General features: G+C 36.1%; 1 protein-coding gene across 9 annotated transcripts in view; it reads right to left on the bottom strand.

Annotated features, from left to right (window-relative positions):
- LOC106870949 (uncharacterized) overlaps nucleotides 1-15000 on the bottom strand; it is a 99199-nt gene that overhangs the window by 66422 nt on the left and 17777 nt on the right. The window contains exon 2 of one of the 9 annotated variants that reach the window (XM_052972175.2): nucleotides 3589-3649. The exons of 7 other annotated variants lie outside the window; for them this stretch is intronic. The gene's annotated coding sequence lies outside the window, so the exon portion shown is untranslated. Of the gene's footprint in view, nucleotides 1-2431; nucleotides 2557-3588; nucleotides 3650-15000 lie in introns of those variants that run through there. One more of the 9 variants, XM_014917193.3, reaches the window with a different exon arrangement.

Here is a 15000-nt window from a genome sequence, read left to right on the forward strand (position 1 = left end):
CTAGTACTACTACCACTACCACCACTAGTACTACTACCATAACTAGCAATGCTTCTGGAATTTTTTTTTTTTTCCCTATATTTACCACTTAACGATACCAAAAGCAATTCTACTTCCTTAAATATTATTTCTTGCTTGCCTTACAATGTACCCCCAAAAGGAGGAATTGTGAAAGATGAATATTCTGATTATCCCACTTCACCACCGCCCACTTCCATATGCTAATATACTACACAAAATGTTATTTGTTCTGAGATCTAAATAGTAGAGGTTAACTAAAATAATAACATTTCTTTTTGTCAGGTAGAACTGAAGTTTACTTGTCCTTGTAATGCTACAAGAAAATGCATTATTTTTTTAAAATTCAAACGTGGATTACCTATCATTGGTTGAGGTTCTCATTCCAATGAGTATGAGAAAGACAGTAACAGACTATCAAACTAAGATTTCATATGCATATGCCTTTATATGTGCAGTATGGTGCACACTTGCATGTGCAGACATAGGTCACTGTGGAGCCATGACAGTACTGTCAGCAGTGTCCAGAATGGTGAGTAACAACAGCAACAATAGCAACAACAACAGCAGTTTATGTTGCTCTGAATGCTCCATGTTTAACAGTTATCTGCTAATAACAGTTTGGAGATTAAAGAATGAATTCTTGAAAGATCAAATTAATATATTTACATGTAATAATTATATATTTCTGTCAGGTTGTCCATATTGAAGAAGTAAACATATATATATATACCATATGTTTTGAGACGTTTTTAGGAGAGGCAGTTATAACAATCCTAGATTACTGGAATTTTAGTATATCACTATTATACATTTAATAAACTGACCAGCCAACTTCTGTTATTCCAGACTGAAGGAGACCGCTGTAACAACTCTTTGAACACATCCTGCTCACACTGCTTATCACAGCTGACTTGTTTGCAGAATAAAGGGGGGGAAGAGAAAGCAATTTGGAAACTTGCTTTGCAATAAAGTTTTTGAGTTAAACTATGCAAAAATGCTATAGAAACTTATGAAACGCTCCATACTTGTACAAGCTGAGCATCTGTTTTTTACTGGTACAAGAGCAAAGTATATCCACCAGAAAGCTCATGATGATCCCCTGTTTTGACAGCAAGGGGATCAACTACATCCACTGGGTTCCCTCTGGCCAGAATGTCAACAAAGAGTACTTTGTGGAGGTTTTGAGGATGTTCAAGAAGAAATTTCATTGCAAAAGTCTTGAGCACCTGCACCAGAAAAATGCACCACTCCACAATTTCATCCTGGTAACCAACTACTTGACAAAGATGAACATCAAAATTATCCCTCATCCTCCCTACAGTCCAGACCTTGCTCCTTCTGGCTTTTGGAGGGAACAAAAGTGCTTATTTATATCTTCTCATATTCTGTCTTCAAATCACACCAAAGAAGTACTTTTGGAGTCAATACAAATTCCAGTCATATACTGCTATAAACTGATTGACATTACCACTCTTTCTAACTAAGCTGTGTGGAACTATATCATTTTATCAAACTAACACCACCACACTACTGCCACCACCAACATGATTAATCATTCATTAGACTGTCTCATTTAATTTCCATCAATTCAGTTAAATTCCATCAAAGGATAAATCTGGTTTTCCCTCTTCCAGAGCTGTAAAATAAGTACCATTAACACACAAATACTAATTATTATCATTAATATGTTGCTGTTATTTAATTATGTAACTCAATGGATTGATGTTATTTAATTAACAAAACATAATTAATATTTGATTAAATAACTCATTAAGAAGTCGATATTACTTAATTATCCTCATTAATATGTGATATTAAATTTATTAAATACTAAACAGATGTTATTTAATTAAATAAGTCATTTGTTGATATTACTTAACTAAATATCCACCTGGTACTATTTAATTGCTTCATTAAAATGTTGATGATATTTAATTAATCAACTACCTCATTAATATGTTGATGTTACTTTATTGAATACCTAATTGAGCTTATTTAAATAACTATTTCCTGTTACAAAATAATTCGAGTAAAGACCAAGTAACTTGAGTTCATATTCACTCAGGTTGGAACTCCGTCGGTTACGACGAGGGTTCCAGTTGATCCGATCAACGGAACAGCCTGCTCGTGAAATTAACGTGCAAGTGGCTGAGCACTCCACACACACGTGTACCCTTAACGTAGTTCTCAGGGATATTCAGCGTGACACAGTGTGACAAAGCTGACCCTTTGAAATACAGGTACAACAGAAACAGGAAGAAAGAGTGAGAAAAAGTTGTGGGGAATCGAAACAGCGATCCTACAACTGCGAGTCCACTGCCCTAAACAATGGGCCATTGCGCCTCCACATTCAATCAGGTAATTATCCCATAAAGCTCAATATGACAACCAGTAATAAACAAGTACTTACTTTAATCTCTGCTCCACAAGTACCTTATCTTTCACAAGCCTGGAACTTTAAGTAAAACTGTAGAGTGATTTCTCAGTTTCAGTTGGCAAAGATGCAATGAGTAGACACATTCATTTGGCACTCCTACCTATGAATCAGTCATTCAAAATGTGACAGTAATGGGCCACAACCTTTATAATCTTCAGTCAGACACCCAAACCACAACACCATGTGCCTTCACACACACACACACACACACACATAATTAGATATCTAAATAAATAATCAAAAAGGAAATACAATTTTTTTTCCCAGATAAGGTATTTTTATACATCACATTCAAAAATTTGAATAATCCATCATCATACTATTATCATCAAAAGTCAGCACATTACCTTCATCATCACATGATCATTATTGTAATCATCACTATAAGACTATTGATAATGGTAGATTCATATCTTCCTCCAGCATAATTTTATACTGACAGATATGTTTATTTTGAGCTAGTGACAAAGAGACAGACACACACACATACATACATTTATAAATATGACATACACACACACAAATATATAAATCAAACATAAATACATACACTTAGAAATACACATATACTTATGGATGTATATATATATATTTTATATATATTTATCTCATACATTTTACATAGTAGCTCAAATATTGGTTCATTTTATAGACCAGACTAGTAACTCAAGCATTTCTTCAGTGCTCAGCTGTGCATGTATGTTTTTGTGTAGCCAGTTAATTGCGTTTGTCTATATACTACACAGGTGCTCAAATATTGGTCAAGTTTATATATTAAAGCACAACTCAAGTAAGATTAAGTTTATATATTAGAGAGCAGCTGAAATATTGCTTGTGTATTATTACAAAGCAGCTTAAATATTGACTAGATTTATAAATTAAACAACAGTTTCTGTATTGATTAACAATCCCCAACTCAATGTGTGTGTGTGTGTGTGTGTGTGTGTATGTGTGTGTGAGAGAGAGAGAGAGACAGAGAGAGAGAGAGAGAGAGACAGAGAGAGAGATAGATAGAGAGAGAGATGAGATGAGATGACAGCTTAAATTTATATGCTTGAGAGTAGCTGTACTATTGGTTAGCAATATCAAATTGTGTATGTGCTTGTGGACAAATGTGTGATAATATATACCAGGTGATCTTCCATAGTCATCACTAAAACCTCAAAAGATAACACCACGTCATGATTTTCACTGAAAATTGATAAAAGAGAAACAATTATATCATATTTATTTATAAATTTCACTTTTCATTGATTTTTAATAAGTTTTTACAATGTGTCTAGCTGTGTGTTATCTATTTATCAAATGATCTCTTTTTCTATGTATATATAGTTAACAGTCTATCTATTAAACAATCTCTGTATATGGTTATAACAATAGGAATGTTATATTTCTTGGATAACACAATGCAAATGGCAGAGTATATAGTATGGTTTATCTGTCTATATCTATCAGTCTATTTATCTGTCTACCATTTTGAGACAGATAATAATAATAATAATAATAATAAATGATGATGATGATGATGATAATAATAATAATAATAATAAATGATGATGATGATGATGATAATAATAATAAAAATAATAATTGTCTTGGTATAAAAGATGGGCACATATTCTGCTCAATACCACGGATTTGCTTGTCAGTTGTTTGACCTTAACCAGTTGAGCGTGTCCCTTAGTGGCTGATAATATGTGCATCTCTGATTACTAGAAGTAGTGGGTGTTTCATTCAACATCCTTAAACAACCCTTATTCAGGGTCTTTTGAGCAGGATGGGCTACTTGACCTGAAGAAAATTCTAACTGGGCCCCACCTGCAAGGTCATGTGCTATCAATCTTGATATGAGATCACCATGTCATACATATATGGTTGTGATGCATCTGACTCGTGTACCCTTATCAGACATGTAGTCATGATGGCAGGTGCTGCTCTCTCACTCAATAATAATAATAATACTTCTTACTACAATAGACACAAAGCCTGAAATTTTGGTGGGACGGAGCAAGTCGATTACATCAACCACAGTGGTCCACTGGTATTTTGTTACTGACCCCAAAAGAATGAAAGGTAAAACTGGCCCCAGTGGAGCAACAGCAACAATGGGGAGAGCACCCAGGGACAATTAATTACATAAACTCTGGATGCAGCAGGCTGGCACCAACAGAATATTTACAAAGGCATGAAATGGTAGCTCAGTACATACAATGGTCAATATGAAGCGCATACAATCTCTCTCAGAAAGACGATTGGTGGGAACACAAGCCACCACAAGTTTCCCCGAATACCAATGTTAATATCCTTTGGAATTTCAGTGTTCAGACTGATCAGGAAATATAGGCAAACTGACCTGATCTCATTATGAAGCATCATATTGAAAAGACTAGTCTTCTGATTGATGTTGTAACCCATCCCATAAAATCACTGTGACTATATATATATGCTACAAAGAGAAGTTGGTACTGAATCAACTGAAGAATAAAGTTATCTCTGTTACCCACAACCTTAGCAACTCATAAGGAATGCCGCAACAAAACACTGGGATCGCTAATATTCTGAACAGTAGTGAATCAATCATTAATGCCAGCCAAAAGTTTCCCAGAGAAAATGGGTCAGATTTCAAACAGCTAAGTTCTAAAACAAAATACAGCAGAGATAAAAATACACAGATACAACGGCAATAATCTTAGATCAATTACGTAGAACCATGGCTCCAAAGAAGAGAACTAAAAGACACAGACACATAAATATACAAATATCATTTCCCTTCTTGAGAATATTAAATACAACCATCCATCATGACAGGGTGTATACAGATCACATCGATTGATACGCCCATATTCACTCCAAAACAACAGAAAAGAACACAAAACTGCATCATCACAAGTTGAACACAGAATATGCACTGTAAAGCTCCACAAATTGGAGGACTGTATATATGAAACATTGCATTTGTAGATTACAATTAATAGTTCCACTAACTATTTAACTCTCTCCATTAGAACTTAGCCAGATGTACCAATAACAACTGTAAATGTATGTACTTCCATGCTTAGTACCTCCATGAACTCATCACCACATATCAGTGAAAACAGACTCTAGTATAGATGAACAAATTCAGTCTGGAGAGTGCAGCAGAAGCAACTATGTTTGCCATACAGAAGCAAGCATCTCAGCCAGCTTAGGTTCAAGTCGGCTGTAGTAGTAGTAGTAGTAATAGTGACCATGTCAGTAGTGGTGAGTAGTGGGAGTCGCTACTCACCACTACCAACATGGACTCCTGACACAGACTCCCGCTAGTCACCACGACTGACACAGTCACTACTACTACTACTACTACTACTACTACTATTATAGCCAACGATTCTAGTCAACGCACAAGACAGCTATTACGTTCCCACACATAAAACGCTTCCACGTGGATTTTGTTGACATTAATGAGAAAAAACTATGAACTTTTCTTTTATTACACTTTTTAAAATATGTATTTTTGATAAGGTTCGTTTTTTTCAAGAAAAACCGAAACATGTAAAATATCTCTGAGAAAATTAAAATTTATCTTATATAGTGGCGTTTTCAAACTTCTTTTTTATAAATATATATATATATGTATATATATATATATATATATATATATATATATATATATGGGAGAATATACGAAAAAACAACAACAGACGAGGACAGGTGGTGTAAACAACAAAAGGATGTATTAGTATGATGTTCGGGAATACGGACAGTCTTTAACGTTTTGAGCTACGCTCTTCAACAGAAAGAATACGGAGACAAGGAGAAAAACACGGAGAAAAAAATTTGAATAGTGTTCAGTCAACGGTCAATCATAGTAATGGCTGACCGGAAGTTAGAAATTTTACACAGGAGAGCTAAGAAAAGGGGGAGATAACAAAGGGGGAGAAAGAATGGTGATCGAAGAACAAAGGGCTGTGTGTGTGAGAGATAGAATGCTAGTGATCTTGACATATGTATGTGTGAAAATGGGGAGGGGAGCAAGGAGTTGGTCAGTTGTAGTGTGTGCATGGTGTGATGTGAGGGTGTTGGGAGGTGGGGAAGGCATGAGTGGAGTGTGGGTTAGGCTGAGGGTGGGGTAGAGGTAGGGGTATGTGGGTAGGGGTGGGTGGGGTATGTGGGTAGGGGTGGGTGGTGGGTGTAAGGAATTGGATGGGGTGGAGTGGGAAGGTAGAGTAGGAGTGTGTTGGGGTGTGGTGGGATGAGCTTATGAGGGGGGATTGACGATGAAGGAGGAAGGGGAAGGTGGATGTAAGAGAGGGCGAAGGTGGGTATGGGAGGGGGAGAAAGAGAGGAAGAGAAAGAGAGTGAGAGAGGAGAGTGAGAGAGAGGGAAAGAGAGAAGAGAGTGAGAGAGAGTAAGAGTAAGAGAGTAAGGGTGAGAGAGTAAGAGAGTAAGAGTGTAGAGAGTAAGAGTGAGAGAGGGGAGAGAGGGGAGAGAAGAGAGTAAGAGAGAGGAGAGAAAGAGTAGGGGTGAAGAGAAGTGGGAGTGAAGAGAAGTAGGAAGAGAAGTAGGAGTGAAGAGAAGTAGGAGTGAAAAGAAGTAGGAAGAGAAGTAGGAGTGAAGAGAAGTAGGAGTGAAGAGAGGTGAAGAGACATACAGAGAAGTAGGAGTCGGAGCAGGAGGGGGGAGGGGGGGAGATGGGTGGTAGGAGGGAGGGGGGAGAGGCGGGGGGTTAGATGAAGAGGGGAGGGGAGTTGAGCCCATGTGGCGCAAAGGAGCGAAGAGAGAAGATTAATCCCTGTTCACGGCGCAAACGGGAGTCCGGATGGCCCCTGTGCATGGACAATCCAAACACGGACAGGTGTTGCTGCAAGGAGTGACCGGCAGAACGGAAGTGGCGTGACACCGGGGTGTCATTGCCAACGTTGATGTCTCGGAGGTGTTGCGCGAATCGGTCGGCCAGGCGGCGCCCCGTTTGTCCGATGTACCTTTACTTGTTTTAGTCATTTGACTGTGGCCATATATATAAATTGTGAAGAGTACTTGTAATTCCTATAACATAAATGACAAATGCTCTTCTCAAGCTGGTGTACTCTATGATACAATATATCATATTTTACCAAGATGGCCTTCCCACCAATTTCTAATCAAATATATTTGGAGACACAATATAACAAATCTGTTTCTGTATACATTTTGTCACCATTGAATTTCTCCATGAAACCATTCTGTGATAGCCATATAAATCTCCACTTGTGTTAGAAAATGACTATATTATGGATCACAACTATATAGAGAAGCATGAGAATATAATAAACCTGACTGCATTTTCAATGACAACAATGACAATAATATTTTAATAATCAACATGCCTTAATGATTGTAATGTTACACTGAAGCAAGACGGAAAATGAAGGAATTATGTTGCCTAGGCAGTTAAAGAATGTGATCACCATACAATTTGTAAATGGTTCAACTAGAATGATGATATGTAACTGTTTCTTAAGAATATTGACAAATTACGTTGAAGAATAGTTCTAATTGTGTTTTTGAGAATAGCTTTTGCTAACCTTGTAATTTTGTCTCAAAAATGTAACCAAGCTTTAGTAAGGTGAAAACAGGAAACTATAAGAATATGTGTGTGTGTGGCAGGGGGGGGGGCATTTTGTATATGTTATTTAACATAGATATAGTGTAGAAATCCACATGACCACAGTATTTGTCTCAAAAAGGCATCTTATCCAGATGTATATTGATTTGTTAATCACTTTTATTTTATATCAGTAAAGGCTAAATTTGTCTACACATGCAGCCACTAGTGAATGCTTGCTGCTGAGAATGTGAAAAATACACAGAAATGCAGATTTAGCACTTCCACCACCACCACTGCCAGATAATTTCTATGATGCAATAAAGACTTGTGGTCCCAGGAAATGATATACAGCACCAGTCGAGTCATCAGATGGGGCATCTCAACTGAAAGACCATTTGTCAATAGCAGAGTGCAAGAGAACACTTCAACCAGTTTTTAATCACTAGATCCAGCAGTCTTGGGAGAATTTTGTGAAATGTTCATACTCCAAGACCTTGACAAACCATCATCATCAACTTGGTAAAAAATCTTGGACAGGGAAATATCACAGTCAAGATCTTGAGTGAGTGTGATTATATTCAGCATACTAATGATTCGATATATAACACATAAACAAGGTACCAGCTTCTTTTCTCCTCATTTTCTCAGAATAGCAGCAACTATTAGTCATGCCCACCTAATTCCGATAATGAAGCAGCCTCATTTCCAACAACTACACACTGCACAAAGTAGCAGCACAGAGAAAACCCTAGTTGAACAAGCATCAGTACCAGTGAGTCAACCCTGTACAAGAATTGACTGAGATGTGTCAGATATATGAAGTACATTTTAACTCACATCTCATTGGTAGAATCCACTATAGTCAGAGCACCAAAGATTCTATTCAAAGACCAGTTTGAACAAGTGCAATATCTTATCTTCAAGAGTTGAAAGACACTGGTAGCCACCATTTACTTTGGTAATGTCCCTGTTAGAAGATGATTAAATATAAGGTGAAGAAACCCACTCAGTACTACCAAAGGAAGCAACAAAGAACTGTATATGCAGAGTTACAGCTGGTTGTTCCAGACGAAGATTTATACATCCTGTTTGTGACCATCAAGAATTGGTTATAAAGTCATGAAAGGATCCACTAATGAAGATAATGGCAATCAAACGATATCAGTTCATAATATAAGAAAACAACTATAAGCAAGGATATACAAGAAGACAAATAGCCATTGGCTGGGACATCTTTAATTTTAGCCCTGATCTATGAGAGGCAACCAAGGGGCTAAACAGTATTGTCTACAAGGCATTCCACTATTTTTGTTCTAAGATAAATTTTAATTGACAATGAAAACAACTAAACCTATCTTTCTAAAGTTATTTCCAGCTCAGAACCAATTCTCAAATTTATAAATGACAGACAAGAAAAAATGAATACACCTACATATATATATATATATATATATATATATATATATATATATATATATATATATATAGGTGTATTCATTTTTTTTCCTTTTTGGTTTTATATTGTGTCTAGCTACCATCATTATTTTATAAATATGTGTGTTGGGGGTGCATTTATATATATATATATATATATATATATATGTGTGTGTACATCTCTCTATTCAAATATACAAGTGTGACACAATACGAAAAAAAAAAATCTTCTTCAACCGAGAAAAAACAATTTGAGGTCTGTACAGGAGAAAAAAACTCGATTTTTAAAAACAAGCATAATAATACCAACAACAATATGGTGATGATGACATCGACTGATGCAAACAACATAAATGGTAATAATATTAACAAAAACAATATTAAACACAATAGCAGTAATAAACTAATAAAAAGTAAAATACCAAAGACAATAGCGAAAACAATGACAATGGGCACAATAACAAAATTATGACAATATCAAAAACAATAACAACAACATCGCTATGAAATAGTGTGGAAGGTTGAATGTTGAAAACAGGATATACTGACTGTAATGTAGTGAAATGATATATAATAGAGTGGTGGCAATATCAGTGGTGTCAGAGAGAGAAAAAAAAGAGTGTGGTGGTTGTAGTTTAAGTAGTAAGGAAAGTGATGGTTATGATAACATACAAGGTAGGAACAGTATATTATCTATATAAAACGGTATACCAGTCTAATGGTATATTGGTATATCATTATAACAAGTATATCTGTTTTACATTATATCACCAAGATAGCTTGTATTTAATAGTGTCCCTTAACATTATAAGTAAACTTTGAATTTCATCACTGTGTGAAGGAGATAAAATGAAGTACCAGTTAACTATTGGGATTAATTTAGTAGAGAGGGGGGAAGTAAGGAAAGGTGAGAGAGAAAGATGAAGAGGTGAAGAGAAAGAGAGAGAGGGAGAAAAAGAGAGATTAAAATTTAAAGAAAGGGATAAGTTGAAATTGACAAACAAGAAACAAAAAGACAGACAGAATGGGAGAGAGTCAGACAGAAAAGCAAACAGACAGAAAGCGGCAGAAAGAGAAAATATTCTCTCAATGGTAAATAATCTGTCAAAGTTGAGTGATTAATTGTATTAAATAAATATATTGTGTAAACATTGGAAGAGTAAACTGTATTGAAATATACTATAGATAGGACAGTGCAGAGTATTAGACACAAAACCACAGTCCTGTAGGTAGAGTAAAGTAGTTATGTGTAATATAGTAGATGAAACAATGTACTGTTCTCCTATGGGGTATCATTGTTAAATTCTTTCAAATGCTCAGAAATCTTTCCAGATCAGCAAAAGCTTCCATTATATAGGTGACCTAATTGGTGATGGAGGAATGTGCCCCACAATCGTAGTAATAAGAGTGAGAACAGGGTGGAAAATGTTCAAAAGTAAATATCTCTGCTGGCTCCAAAAAGACTTCTTTTTTTTGTTTAAGTCAGTGGTTCTCAGCTGTTTGTTATCTATGTACCCCTTTGATTATGATTTTATTCTGGTGGACCTCCCTAGTCGTTCAAATGTTTAAAAGCTAGTTTTATAGATACTTCTTTCAAAATTCCTATTTTGCTTAACTTTTGTAAGCTGAACTATGTAAAATGTTCAGCCCGGGTGAAGCCGACCGCGGATACAGATCTCGGTGGTAATAGCAAATATTCGAACCTAGCTGTTTCTTGCAATAAATACATCTAAATTAAAATTTTTTCATGGACCCTTAATATTCTATTGTGGATCCTTAATTTATTATTTGGCCTGCATGGACACTGAGTACCCTGGTTAAGAACCACCGGTCTAAGAGAAGAACAAATTTTGTAATGCTTATGTACAAAGTGTGATGTTGCATTGTAAAGAAATATGGATGTGTGAATGCTGGAAAGAAAGCAAGAATGCTCTGCAAAAAGGTTTATGAATGAATGAGAGAGCCCCATATAAGCTGAAGAAATTATTGCATTTAAGAGGAATCAGATGCAATATGCAAGAGAGAAGACTGCTTTGGTATAGACATGTGATGCAAATAGGGGATGAAGTAGGGACATCAAGGAAAATATGGGAAGAATATGAAGGCTGATATCATGAAAGGTATAATGAAGAACCACAAGTGGCAAGCACTTTGCTGGAGAAAACCTGTCCAATCTAAACAAGAATGTTGAGACACATGTAGAATAAAAATAATGAGTTATACAGTTATGTGTACTGGGAAATTGAAAGCTAACTGCAGTGGCAATTGTCATAAAATTGGCACAACACAAAGCACTGCTCTTTTGTCACATTAAGAGTTTCTGAAATAGATTCACGGACAAATATTTGGAAAATAATATCAATTAGATTAATCTTAATAAATGACTAGTATTTATTTTACTGGCCTCAATGAGATTTGAACTGAGAATGTAAGGAGCTATAACTAAATGCTGCAAGGTATCTGTCACTCACTAGAAAATATGAAATAGCCTGAGGTTGAGGCAATAAGTGTGAAAATAGAGAGCAAAGAGAGGCTTGGTGTGACGGTGAGATTGTTAGATGCCAACCTGAACTTGGTGAACCAAATATTGGCACAAATTAAAGAGAGGACAATTGGTACAAGAGAGGAAGTCATTTGTCATATTATCCTGCTGAATAAAAGAAAGAGAGCAGATTTAATCAGACCCTCACTGAACATAAGGAAGGAACAGAACAAAATGGAAGAGAAAAAAGAAGAGAGTGGTATCACCAGATTTCTGAGAATCTATTAATATGACCATTAAGATCAGTAATTTTTATTAAATCTATTTCAGACAAATCAGACTCCTCATTGAATTAGTAACTAAATAGGGATATTTGTCTGCAAATGCATTTCCAGAGCAGTTTTAAAAGCTATTTTGCACCTGCTACATGATCAGCCAGAGGTATGTATTGATTTCCAAGACACAGTATGTGTGTGTGTGTAGAAAGAGAGAAAGGGATAAATAGTGTAAGATGAAATATGAAAGAGCCAAGGAAGAAACTCAACACATTATCTACCATTGTTAAGTATTTCTTCAAAGCAGCAAGAGAAACTGGTGAAGGTTAGTGATGCGTATAAGTAAACTTATTTGTAGCTCTTGTCATCATTTGTGAAGGAGAAAGTTGTATAGAATCAGGTAGAGTTCTTTCACATCTATTGTTTGTTCAATACTGATAAGACATGAAAGGTGTTCCTTTATTTTATGCTTATTGATTTTACTTACCAAACATTCTAGCTTACAACAGCGATTGTCAGTGTATTTTACAGTGTGTGTGTGTGTGTGTGTGTGTGTGTGTCTGTGTGTGTGTGTGTGTGTGTGTCTGTGTGTGTGTGTGTGTGTGTGTGTGTGTGTGTGTGTGTGTGTGTGTGCGTGTGGTGTACAACATCATCATCATCATCATTTTTATGTCCATTTTACCATGCTTGCATGAGCAGATTGGATCTTCTCCAGCTCAGCTTCTTACTACGCGGTGTGGTGCTCTGTCATCTCCTTTGTAAATTTCAGCCAGCTGAGATCAGCTTTCACCATTTCTTTCCATGTCTTCCTCTGTATGTGTGCAAAGTGCAGTGTTGCATGGTATCAAAACATGGGTATTGAAAGCAGAAAACCGAGTGAAAGCTGGAAATAATTGAAGCAAGCTCAGCTTGATGTGTACTGTCAGTGTGGATGATGGAGCACAAAAGAACTGAGAAAAGGCAAGGTTGAAGAAGATTCGGATGTATTATACAAGACAGGGGATTGTGCTGGTAGAGCTGTGTGGAATGGAATAATAGTTAGGTACACAAGTGGTAAATGGGAGCATCATGCAGAAGAGATAGACTAAGGAAGTCAGGGATAAAAAAAAAACTATTCTTTATTCTCTACAGAAGCAAGTGGACCTTCACAAAGACAGAACAAATGGCAAGTTGCTGTGATTGGTCAGCACCTGCCCAATACAGGGAAATGTAGCAAAACACATGTAGCATAATGAATTCGTGAGCATTTTCATGTACCAAAACATAGAATACTTTATTTAACTGTTCAAAACCAAAGTGTCATGCTGGTGACTCACAAGTTTTCTCAATATAAGCATACTGCGAAAAAATAAGTAGACAAATATAGAATTATCAGCTAAGATGTACACAGATATATATTCCTTAATACACACACACATATATATGTATATTTTATATTCATAGATATATCTATGTGTGTGTGTGTGTATGTGTGTGTGTATATATATATATATATATATATATATATATATATATATATATATATATATATGAAGTTGAGTAAAATGTATGCAACATTTTGAACCATGAAAAATTTGTATCAGATTTTTGAAGAGTTTTGAATTATTTTAAACATATTTTGAAGGTTTCTGATAATGCAGACAGAAGCTTGCCCAAATGCATAAATAAAGTAACACTGATACTTTCTTCACCATTGTTACAATCATCTGGAATGGAACTGTCAAAGCACAATATTCGAGCAATTTTGCTGTTCAACTTCAAAAAAAGATGCAAAGTAATTGAAACTGCTCATGATATCAATGAAACATTTGGTCAGGAAATGACCAGTGAGTGGTCAGCTCGAAAATGGTTTAAATGATTTTGCAGTGGAGACCTGAGCCCTGAAGATCATGAGCATAGTAGACAACAGTCTGTCATCGATGATGGTCAATTAAAGACCATCATTGAGTAAGATCCATGTAAAACCACTCGAGAACTGGCAAAATAACTTCAAGGTAGCCAGGAAACTGCCTGCAACCATTTGCATGTGATCAGAAAATCAAGAAAGCTTGACAGATGTGTCCCACATGATTTGAATGAAAATCAGAAAATGCGCAGTTCTTTTACAGGGCTTAGAAAAACTGAAGGACCATTGCAATAAATGTATCGATCTGAGAAAGGAATATGTTGAATAAAATCATAACTGATCCTCCTGTATTTTCTTTCACTCAAGGCTAGGAACTTTTCAGCACCCCCTTATACACCTACAAAAAATTATGTTACAGCACCTTAATCCCTACCCTTGAGTTAGGGTGCATTTTCCCATGGGTAGATGAGTCTTCTGCAGCATTGAATATTGCCAGTCAGCAGGGTCCTTTTATAATTTCCTTCAATAGATGTAGCATCTTCAGATCAGCCTTCACCACTTCATCCTCAGTCTTCCTTGATCTCCCTCTTCCACAGGTTCCACTAAATTGGAATACTCAACGATTTTGTATGCAGTGGTCATACTCCACACATATCACATACCTCTAATAGAGCGGACTCCTTTTTTGTATAGTACATCTGATTTCTCTTATAACCAGTTTTTCTCTAAGCTCCTTTTGTACTCTGACATTCATGCACACTAATATTGCACTTCCACTGGAGCATGCTAGCTTTATTTCATTCCAATCTTCTCAAATACTCTGTATTCACGCCCCATGTCTCACTACCATGCAGAAACACAGTTTTAACACACGCAGTATACAATCTGCTTTTCATTGTGAAGGGAGACCTTCTTGCCAGCAGCCATGTTAGTAACTCT

Source organism: Octopus bimaculoides, chromosome 12 (assembly GCF_046866305.1).
Source record: "Octopus bimaculoides isolate indiv1 chromosome 12, ASM4686630v1, whole genome shotgun sequence".
Classification (NCBI taxonomy): Eukaryota; Metazoa; Mollusca; class Cephalopoda; order Octopoda; family Octopodidae; genus Octopus; species Octopus bimaculoides.